Source organism: Oryx dammah, unplaced genomic scaffold, assembly GCF_014754425.2.
Source record: "Oryx dammah isolate SB20612 unplaced genomic scaffold, SCBI_Odam_1.1 HiC_scaffold_18, whole genome shotgun sequence".
In the NCBI taxonomy this organism is placed as follows: domain Eukaryota; kingdom Metazoa; phylum Chordata; class Mammalia; order Artiodactyla; family Bovidae; genus Oryx; species Oryx dammah.
The window spans coordinates 106,977,047-106,988,327 of NW_024070202.1; positions in this window are offsets into that span (position 1 = coordinate 106,977,047).

Genomic DNA, 11,281 nt, shown 5'->3' on the forward strand with positions numbered 1-11,281 from the left:
AATCAGGTATATGGACAAGTGCCAGATCTGTTGGAGAGGCAGAGACCTCTGATTCTTACTGATGGGTTCTGTAATGAAAACTGAATTGTACCTTGACAGTAATATGGTTTAACATTGAGTGGTTACTAAGATTCAAATATATATATATATATGTTCGGATACTCAGCGGAGAAGGCAATGGCACCCCACTCCAGTACTCTTGCCTGGAAAATCCCATGGACGGAGGAGCCTGGTAGGCTAAAGTCCATGGGGTTGCTAAGGGTCGGACACAACTGAGCAACTTCACTTTCACTTTTCACTTTCATGCATTGGAGAAGGAAATGGCAAGAATCCCAGGGACAGGGGAGCCTGGTGGGCTGCCATCCATGGGGTCGCACAGAGTCGGACACAACTGAAGCAACTTAGCAGCAGTAGCAGCAGATACTCAGACGTGTCTGGCTCTTTGTGACCCCATAGACTGTAGCCCACCAGGCTCCTCTGTCCATGGGATTTTTCAAGCAAGAATACTGGAGTGGGTTGCTACTTCCTTCTCCAGGGGATCTTCCCCACCCAGGGATCAAACCTGGGTCTCATGCATTGCAGGGAGATTCTTTACCACCTGAGCCACCAGGGAAATTGCAAAGATTTGACTATCTTATATAAATAAGGTAGTCATTGATATTGATACTGATGATCAAATATATTGGGAGGTTAGGTTAAAGCCACCTCAGAATCTAATACCAATGGAAAAAGAACTTTATTTAGCTGACCATCAGCTCAATTCTATGCCAAATAATTTTGCATAAAGTTATAAGCTCAAAGGGGAAAAAATAGTCAACATAGTACAAAAATGTGAAAATGTTCATCATGACTTAATAGGATATGCATGTTCCTTTGAGGTTACTCTTATCCTGCATCCATTCCTCCAAATGTTTGGCATTGTGAAATGAAGTATTTCCTGCCATGCTGATAAACAAGAATGTCACAGCCATCAGCGATTTTGGGCCTCCAAATGTGAGTTTCTGAGCCCAGGGAGGAAACCCAAAAGGAAGAACACCACCTGCTTTATAACAGCCATCAGACTGTAGCCACGCCCTACAGTGAGCCATGAGGAAAGGAAGCTCAGGATGTGAAAGCAAGACAGTGGCCCCAGATAGATTAGGTGCATATGAAAGAAATGATTTCAGTGAGCCCAGCTGGCATCTTCCCCTACACAGAAAAGCACTAAATTCCTTGAGATATCTGGTTTTCCTTGAGTAACAAGCAAGCACTAATCTGGGTACCGCTGTGAAGGGATTTTACAAATCAATTGGGCAGAAAGTGAAGAAGAACTAAAGACCCTCTTGATGAAAGTGAAAGAGGAGAGTGAAGAAGCTGGCTTAAAAGGAAATCAGTCTTGAATATTCATTGGAAGGACTGATGTTGAAGCTGTAACTCCAATATTTTGGCCACCTGATGCCAAGAACTGACTCATTGGAAAAGGCCCTGATGCCGGGAAAGATTGAAGGCAGGAGGAGAAGGGGACGACTGGAGATGAGATGGTTGGATGGCATCACCAACTCAATGGGTGTGAGTTTGAGTAGGCTCCAGGAGTTGGTGATGGACAGGGAGGCCTGGCATGCTGCAGGCCATGGGGTTGCAAAGAGTCGGACACGACTGAGTGACTGAACTGAACTGAACTGACCCAATCAGGTGAGCCTTCTAACCCTCATAGCTCAGTTGGTAAAGAATCCGCCTGCAATGCAGGAGACCTAGATTCAATCCCTGGGTTGGGAAGATCCTCTGGAGAAGAAAAGGCTACCCACTCCAGTATTCTGGCCTGGAGAATTCCATGGACTATATAATCCATGGGGTCGCAAAGAGACGGACAAGACTGAGTGACTTTCACTTCATTTCTAACAGCAGAGAGTTTTCTACAACTTGCAGCAGTGGAGGAAGTCAGGGAGCTCTGGTGTGAAGATGAATCTCACCTCATGCAAGGACCTCACATGAGGATTCCAGATCCAGCCACACCCTCGATTTCAGCCTGTGCAGAGAATCCACCTGAGCAGGGTCAGGATGGCTGACCAATGGAAACTGTGAGACAGTAGGTATGTTATTTTAAGCCATTAAACCTGTGTTAATTTGTTACAGCAGGAATAGAAAACAAAAACATTTTGGTATCAGATAAAATACTTTATTTTCCAACTCTGGCCATTGCTGGATTGGTAATCTATCATTTAGTTCAATCTTTTTGACTAGGCATCAAAAAAGTTTGGGCATAAAACTTTTTGGTTGGGACCCCTTTGAACTCTTAAAAATTACTGATACAAACATTTATGTGGCAATCTTTGTTGATATATGTCATAATAGAAACTGAGAATTTGTTAAATATTTACTTTTAATTCATTAGAACTATTTCCATTATATGTTAATATACTGTATTTTTAGGAAAAATATCTCTTACAAGACAAAAAAAAAGTGAAAACAGTAGCTATGTTTTACATTTTTGAAACATATCTAAATGTTTGGCTTAACAGAAAAGACAGCTAGATGTTATATCGTCTTCTACATTCTGTGTATTGCACTATTATATGTCATGATGTTTCTAGGAAACTCTACTAACTGAGAGTGAAACAGGCAAGTGTCTAAATATTATTCATGTCAATGTATGGCAAAACCAATACAGAATTGTAAAGTAAAATAAAAAAATAAATAAAATTAAAAATTAAAAATTAAAAAAAATTTTTTTGATCCCACAGACCCTTGGAAAAGTTCTCAGAGATTCCCACTTAAAGAATCAAAATCTTTATCTTTTAAATTATTTATTTATCTACGTATATATACTATATATTTATTATATATTAATATATGCAATTATATTGATAATTTATATGTCTATATATTATAATTTAACTTAAATTTATATTTACACTTCAGTCTCCACATCAGTAAAAAGATAATGATGATATTAAACTATGTAGTCCCAGGTGGCACTGGAGGTAAAGAATCTGTCTGCCAATCCAGGAGATGCAAGAGATGCAGGTTCGATCCCTGGGTCAAGAAGATTCCCTGGAGTAGGGGATGGTAACCCACTCCAGTAGTCTAGCCTGGAAAATCACATGGGCAGAGGAGCCTGCCAGACTACCCTCCATGAGGTTGCAAAGAATACACAGTCTGATATAAAGCATCTGGCACATTTTCTTAAAACATAAGAAGGGTTTCATAATTATTGCTTTTGGCTGTTAGAATCCTTCTTCATTAATATCTACTCACCATTACTGCAGACAGAGACACACCTTGGCAAGGAGGATCTGTTCTGTCTCAGGGCTATCTATAACAGACTCCATGGGAAGTCGTCTCTCAACCATCTAAATGTATACCTTCATGGGGATTGTAGAGATGCATACTTCTTATAACTAATCACTTGAAGGGAGTGGGCAATGTAATTTATGATATCTGTCTCAGGTTTATAACCTGAGATATATTGAAAATGTGTGTAGAGACAGTATGATGCTAGTGTCTGCTCCGACTGTTTTCTAGAATTTTTCTTCCATGGGCAATTCAACACAATCTTAGCTCTTCTGCAGAGGGAAATTTTAGGGATTTCTGCCCTCCTACTGCCCCTTAGAGAGAAGATAAAAATATGTTGTATCTTATGATCCTTCTGGGAATTTGAATTCTCAATAGAAACTCCAGAATGTTTTTAATTCATCTGATTCTAAAATAAAACCTATGCCTCTTGGGGTTCTTTGAAGAACCTTAACAAGTCCAACGAGCAATCCATCCTGTGTCTGGAATTCAATCCTCTGACAGCTGCTGAGGAAACAGGACTCTGAACCATTTCAGAGGTACTGTGCTCACCCTTGTGGGGTTTTATTCTAGGTCAAAGAAGATTCTTATGAGAAATGCAGAGATAGCATCTCCTGGAGTAGAAGAGATTGCTTTATGCTGGGAGGTGATTTCCAGTACAGGTAGGTGAGATAGGACAGGTCAGCAGCAGACACCACCATGGCTCTGGGCACAAGAACTACATCCCTGGGTGATCTTTCCTCCCACTCATATTGTGCATTGTAGGTAGGAAAATAGACACTCATGTCTCCCTCCCTGACCTTAGGGAATTTCTGCCTACTGAGCTGTGTGTGTATGTTTTGGGGGTGGTGTTCAGCATCCCTCTCAAAATCACCTCCCAGTGTAACTAAGTGGTGGAGGTCCAAGCTGGCCCCACTCTCAATGAGAAGGGGTTCAGACAATGAGAGGCTCTATATCCAGGCATTGTCTCTGAAACAGCCAAATTAATAAAATGACTTTATGTATCGGCTGGGCTTCCCTGGCTCAGATGGTAAAGACTGTAATGCAGGAGACCTAGGTTCAATCCCTGGGTAGGGAAGATCCCCTGGAGAAGGGAATGGCTACCCACTCCAGTATTCTTGCCTGGAGAACTCCATGGACAGAGGAGCCTGGAGGACTACAGTCCATGGTGTCACAAAGAGTCAAACACTACTGAGCAACTGACAAAGATATTGATGTCCAGGGAAGCCTCCCTTAGAAAATAAAATTCTAATAACAATTACAGCAAATCTTTTCTTTGCTGAAATAATATAAGAGATAAGTTTGCCATATATCTAATCTTTTTGGAACCATCCTTAGGGTATCACCCTGTTGTGATGATTATCAGATTTGAAATCACAGTATTTTATATAAATATCTTTCCTGTCATAAATAGGATAGAATGAGTTCCAACACTCCCGACAAGAGGTGGAGAAATAAATAAAATCCATAGATCGTGAAACTTTCTGAGTTATGGAACTGGCCCAGTAGACAGAGTTACTCATACTGACCATGCAAACATTTTCTTATCTGAGCTGTTATTGTTTTATTTACTCTACTAGAAAGGTGAAGATTTTGGCATCACTTTTCTGACATTTTCTTCCTTCTTTCAGTACAGTATCTGCTTAAGAGTTTTAACCTTTATTCAATTTTATTTTTATGCTGTTTAATTTTAACAGAAAAATGATAATAATGGTAATGAAAAGGAAAATTTTTAAAATTATTAATTCAGGCACAAAATTAGCTAGACCAAAAGGTGATAAACATACATCCCTACTGAATAGAAACAGCCTGAGTTACCTTCAACAAATATTATTGTCCTTCATGTTCAGAGAGTAAACGTGTGCTGCTGCTGTTGTTTAGTTGCTAAGTCATGCCCAGTTCTTAAGGACCCCATGAATTGCAGCACGCCAGGCTTCTCTGTCCTTCACTATCTCCCAGAGCTTGCTCAAACTCGTGTCCATTGAATCAGTGATATGATCCAACCATCGCATCCCCTGTTTCCCCCTTCTCCTTTTGCCCTCAACTTTCCCCAGCATCAGGATCTTTTTCAATGAGTCAGATCTTCACATTAGGCGGCCAAAGTATAGGAATTTCAGCTGTGTCTAAGTAGAATTTTGCATAGAGATATCGCTATCTCCATTTTATGTAATATAGGAATTCACTGTAGCAAAAATCAATGTCACAAACTTCATACCATTTACACAGAACCCACCCCCCCAAAAGCAATCACATTTATGGAAATGAAGAAACTGTAATTTTGTCTCTGTTTCATTTCCCAGTAATCAGATCCTAACTAGGAACTTTTCTAACAAAATAGAAGCCATGTGTTGGTCAATTGAAGGTAGCACATAGAAGATATTCGAAACATGCATTTTCTGAATTAAAATGAAAACCATCCACTTAAACATTTCCTGAGCTTGTTTCATCTAGAATCATATTAGTTATTATGAGACATAAAGATGTACAGGACATATTCAGTTCAATTCAGTCGCTCAGTTGTGTCTGACCCTCTACAACCCCATGGACTGCAGCACACCAGGCTTCCCTGTCCATCACCAGCTCCCAGAGCTTGCTCAAACTCATGTCCATTGAGTTGGTGATGCCATCCAACCATTGTCGTCCCCTTCTCTTCCTGCCTTCAATATTTCCGAGCATCAGGGTCTTTTCCAATGAGTCAGTTCTTTGCATCAGGTGGCCAAAATATTGGAGCTTCAGCTTCAACATCAGTTCTTCTAATGAATATTCAGGACTGATTTCCTTTAGGATTGACTGGTTTGATCTCCTTGCAGTCCAAGGGACTCTCAAGAGTCTTCTCTAACACTACAGTTTCAAAAGCATCAATTCTTTGGCACTCAGCTTTCTTTATGGTCCAACTCTCACATCCGTACTTGACTACTGAAAAGGCCATAGCTTTGGCTAGATAGACCTTTGTTGGCAAGGTAATGTCTTTGCTTTTAAATGTGATGTCTAGGTTGGTCATAGCTTTTCTTCCAAGGAGCAAGTGTCTTTTAATTTCATGGCTGCAGTAACCATCTGCAGTGATTTTGGAGCCAAAGAAAGTAAAATGTTTCCACTGTTTCCCCATCTATTTGCCATGATGTGATGGGACAGATGCCATGATCTGTTTTCTGAATGTTGAGCTTTAAGCCAAATTTTCACTCTCCTCATTCACTTTCATCAAGAGGCTCTTTAGTTCTTCTTGGCTTTCTGACATAGGGTGGTGTTATCTGCACATCTGAGGTTATTGATATTTCTCCTGGCAATCTTGATTCCAGCTTTTTCCTCATTCAGCATAGCATTTCATATGAAATACTCTGCATATAAGTTAAATAAGCAGGGTGACAATATACAGCCTTGACGTACTCCTTTTCCTATTTGCAACCAGTCTGTTGTTCCATGTCCAGTTCTAACTGTTGCTTCCTGACCTGCATACAGATTTATCAGGAGGCAGGTCAGGTGGTCTGGTATTCCCATCTCTTTCAGAATTTTCCACAGTTTATTGTGATCCACACAGTCAAAGGCTTTGGCATAGTCAATAAAGCAGAAATAGATGTTTTTCTGAAACTCTCTTGCTTTTTCAACAATCCAGCAGATGTTGGCAATTTGATCTCTGGTTCCTCTGCCTTTTCTAAATCCAGCTTGAACATCTGGAAGTTCATGGTTCACGTACTGTTGAAGCCTAGCTTGGAGAATTATCAGCATTACTTTATTAGTGTGTGAGATGACTGCAATTGTGTGCTAATTGTTTGAATTCTTTGGCATTGCCTTTCGTTAGGACTGGAATAAAAACTAACCTTTTCAAGTCCTGTGGCCTCTTCTGAGTTTTCCAAATTTGCTGGCATATTGATCGCAGCACTTTCACAGCATCATCTTTCAGGATTTGAAATAGCTCCACTGGAATTCCATCAACTCCACTAGCTTTGTGCATACTGATGTTTCCTAAGGTACACTAGACTTCACATTCCAGGATGTCTGGCTCTAGGTGAGTGATCACACCATTGTGGTTATCAGGGTCATGAAGATGTTTCTTGAATTGTTCTTCTGTGTATTCTTGCCACCTCTTCTTAATATCTTCTGTTTCTGTTTGGTCCATACCATTTCTGTCCTTTATTGTGCCCATATTTGCATGAAATGTTCCCTTGGTATCTCTAATTTTCTTGAGATATCTCTGTACAAAATGTACAAGGCATATTACTTATCCATAAACCATTATTTGATGAAAGTGAATCTCAGCTCAAATAAATGACATTTTGTACAAACCTCTTTTGATCTTTGATTTTATCTTGGGGATTACCATATCTTCATTCAGTTCAGTTCAGTTACTCAGTCATGTCCAACTCTTTGCAACACCATGAACCACAGCATGCCAGGCCTCCCTGTCCATCACGAACTCCTGGAGTCTACCCAAACCCAGATCCATTGAGTTGGTGATGCCATCCAACTATCTCTTCCTCTGTCGTCCCCTTCTCCTCTTGCCCTCAATCTTTCCCAGCATCAGGGTCTTTTCCAATGAGTCAGCTCTTCGCATCAGGTGGCCAAAGTATTGGAGTTTCAGCTTCAACATCAGTCTTTCCAATGAACATCCAGGACTAATCTCCTTTAGGATGGACTGGTTGGATCTTCTTACAGTCCAAAGGATTCTCAAGAGTCTTCTCCAACACCACAGTTCAAAAGCATCAATTCTTTGGCGCTCAGCTTTCTTCATAGTCCAGCTCTCACATCTATACATGACCACTGGAAAAACCATAGCCTTGTCTAGACAGACCTTTGTTGGCAAAATAATTTCTCTCCTTTTTAATATGCTGTCTAGGTTGATCATAACTTTCCTTCCAAGGAGTAAGTGTCTTTTAATTTCATGGCTGCAATCACCATCTGCAGTGATTTTGGAGCTCCCCAAAATAAAGTCAGCCACTGTTTCCACTGTTTCCCCATCTATTTGCCATGAAGTGATGGGACCATATCTTCATAGTGAGGATATAACTCCTTTAATTTTTACTGTTGACAAAGCCTACACATTTAACAGGTTCCTGAGGAGTCTCCTCATTTGAATCTACTCTAATCTCAACAGTAGAAAATAACCCTTTTATATGTTGTCTGAATACTAGCCTTACAATGGGGTTAGAGACTGAATGACTAAATTCATCCTGTACTTATAAGCATTAAAAAAATTGTGTGAACTAAAATAATATCCACCATTTTAAGAGACAACTCATAATTACTTGGAGGGAATATATTGTCTTCTTTATTGCACTTTTACTGTAAGCCATGTGTGATAAAATGCCATTATATTTTTGCAACATTTTAACAAGGTATGGTATTAATTATATTAAAGTATTGTTAACTTCACAAAATAACATTAACTCCAAAATCACTGCGAATGGTGACTGCAGTCATGAAATCAGAAGGCGATTACTTCTTGACAAGAAAGCAATGACAAACCTAGACAGTGTGTTGAAAAACAGAGACATTACTCTGCTAACAAAGCTGTATAGTTAGGCTGTGGTATTACCAATGGCCACCTACCACTGTGAGAGCTGCACTGCAAAGAAGGCAGACCACCAAAGAATTGATGCCTTTGAACTGTGGTGCTGGAGAAGACTCCTGAAAGTCCCTTAAGACACCAAGGATATCAAACCAGTCAATCTTAAGGGAGATCAATCCTAAATATTCACTGGAAGGGCTGAAGGTGAATCTGATGTGAACAGACAACTCTTTGGAAAAGTCCCTGATGCTGGGAAAGATTGAGGGCAGAAAGAGGGCATCAGAGAATGAGATGGCTGGACGGCATCACCGATAAAATGAACATGAACTTGGGAGATGGTGAGGGGCAGGGAGGCCTGGCGTGCTGCAGTCCATGGGGTTGCAAAGAGTCAGACATGACTGAGTGACTGAACAACAACAGCTTGTGATTATTTAACTTGTATAAGCAAAACCCTTTCTTTTACTGTAATGAATCAAATAATTACAGTTGCCATCACATAGGAGAAAAAGGAATCTCTCTCAGTCAGAAACTGGAATTGGAAAGAAAACACTACGTGAGACACAGCATGAGAAATCTGTGTCTCTTGTTCTTAATAATATAGATGTAAAGCTATCCAGGAGAGAAATAAGAAGAGTGGTATCAGGGTGATTTCTTTCGTGTGGAACCTGGAGAGTAAAAACACAAATGAAAGTATTATATGTATGAACTTAATTAGAAGATAAAATATTAAAATATTTTTATTCAAGGAAACAGTATACAGCCATTCAAAGTATGTTACAGAGAAATATTTAGACATGGAAAATCATTCCTGATGTTTATAAATGAAAGAAACAGGTAAACTAACAACACTGACACACACACATATATATGTATACATATAAATGGATGTACAGTAAAATGGTGTAACTATGTATACAGAACATTAACAATGACCATCTATGGTTGTATGTTTTAGAGTACTACCTCCTCAGTCTTTTAAATACAGTTTCACGATGTTTTCCTAAGAAGCTTTTGAAGCAATGTCAAAAACTCATGCAAGGTAGGTACGACATTATTCACACAATGAACCACACTCAATATGTTCAAAAATCTGTGGTTTTTTTTGAATAGAAATAAAAGCAAGAGAATAGTATAAACATTGTCATTAATAGGCTACTAGTTACAAATACAGGGCTTACCAGGTGGTGCTAGTGGTAAAGAACTAGCTTGCCAATGCAGGAAATAAAAGAGGCTCAGGTTCAATACCTGGGTGGGGAAAATCCCCTGGAGGAGGGCATGGCAACCCACTCCAGTATTCTTGCCTGGAGAGTCACATGGACAGGGGAACCTGGCAGGCTGCAGTCCAGAGGATCACAAAGAGTTGAACATGGCTAAAGTGACTTAGCACGCATGCAGTTACAAATATATATATTAACTTAAAAAAATACTGAATAATATCAAGACCATTTTCTTCAAAAGTATTATTCAATTTAGTGAAATTGATTTGAGACCGTAAGGGAAGACAGGTAAGATATATTTTCAAAGTAATTAAGAATCAGTTCTTCCCTATAACAATTTGTGCACATTCTGAATTAAATGCTGATTCTTTTCAATGAGGACATCAAAAATCTGGCAAATATCATGATAAAAGTACAAATTATTAAAATTCAGATACTGCTTTATATGATTTTTTTTTTTTTTACTAAAAGTAATCAGATCTTTTTGGAGAAATGACTGTGTCCATGGCTGAAGTGGATAATGTAATAAAAGAGCTTGAAACATCTTATCAGAAGTAAGAAAGTATGCAAAAATTATGGGAACACGTTAAAATGCCAAAGGAGTGAGCTTTGAGGTTCATATCTAGAACAGTTAAGGATGTAATGATAAATAAATAATTGTAATCCATTGATAAAATTATGAGTCCATATTGACAGATAAAACAGATAGAGAGAAGAGATAGATACAGGTGCATTTTTGTTGTTGCTCAGTCGCTCAGTCATGTCAGACTCGTTGTGACCCCAGGGACTGCAGCACACCAGGCTTCCCTGTCCTTCACCATCTCCCGGAGCTTACTCACACTCATGTCCATTGAGTCAGTGATGCCATCCAATCATCTCTTCCTCTCTCGTCCCCCTCTTCTCCTGCCTTCAATCTTTCCTAGCATCAGGGTCTCTCTGATGAGTTAGCGCTTCGCATCAGGTCGCCAAAGTATTGGAGCTTCAGCTTCAACATCAATCCTTCCAATGGATATTCAGGACTTATTTCCTTTAGGAGTGACTGGTTTGATCTCCTTGCTGTCCAAGGGACTCTCAAGAGTCTTCTCCAACACCACAGTTCAAAAGCATCAATTCTTCAGTGCTCAGCCTTCTATATGGTCCAACTCTCACATCCATACATGACTACTGGAAAAACCATAGCTTTGACAACGTGAACCTTTGTTGGCAAAGTAAAACATCTGCTTTTTAATATGCTGTCTAGGTTTGTCATAGCTTTTCTTCCAAGGAGCAAGCGACTCATAGAGACAGATAG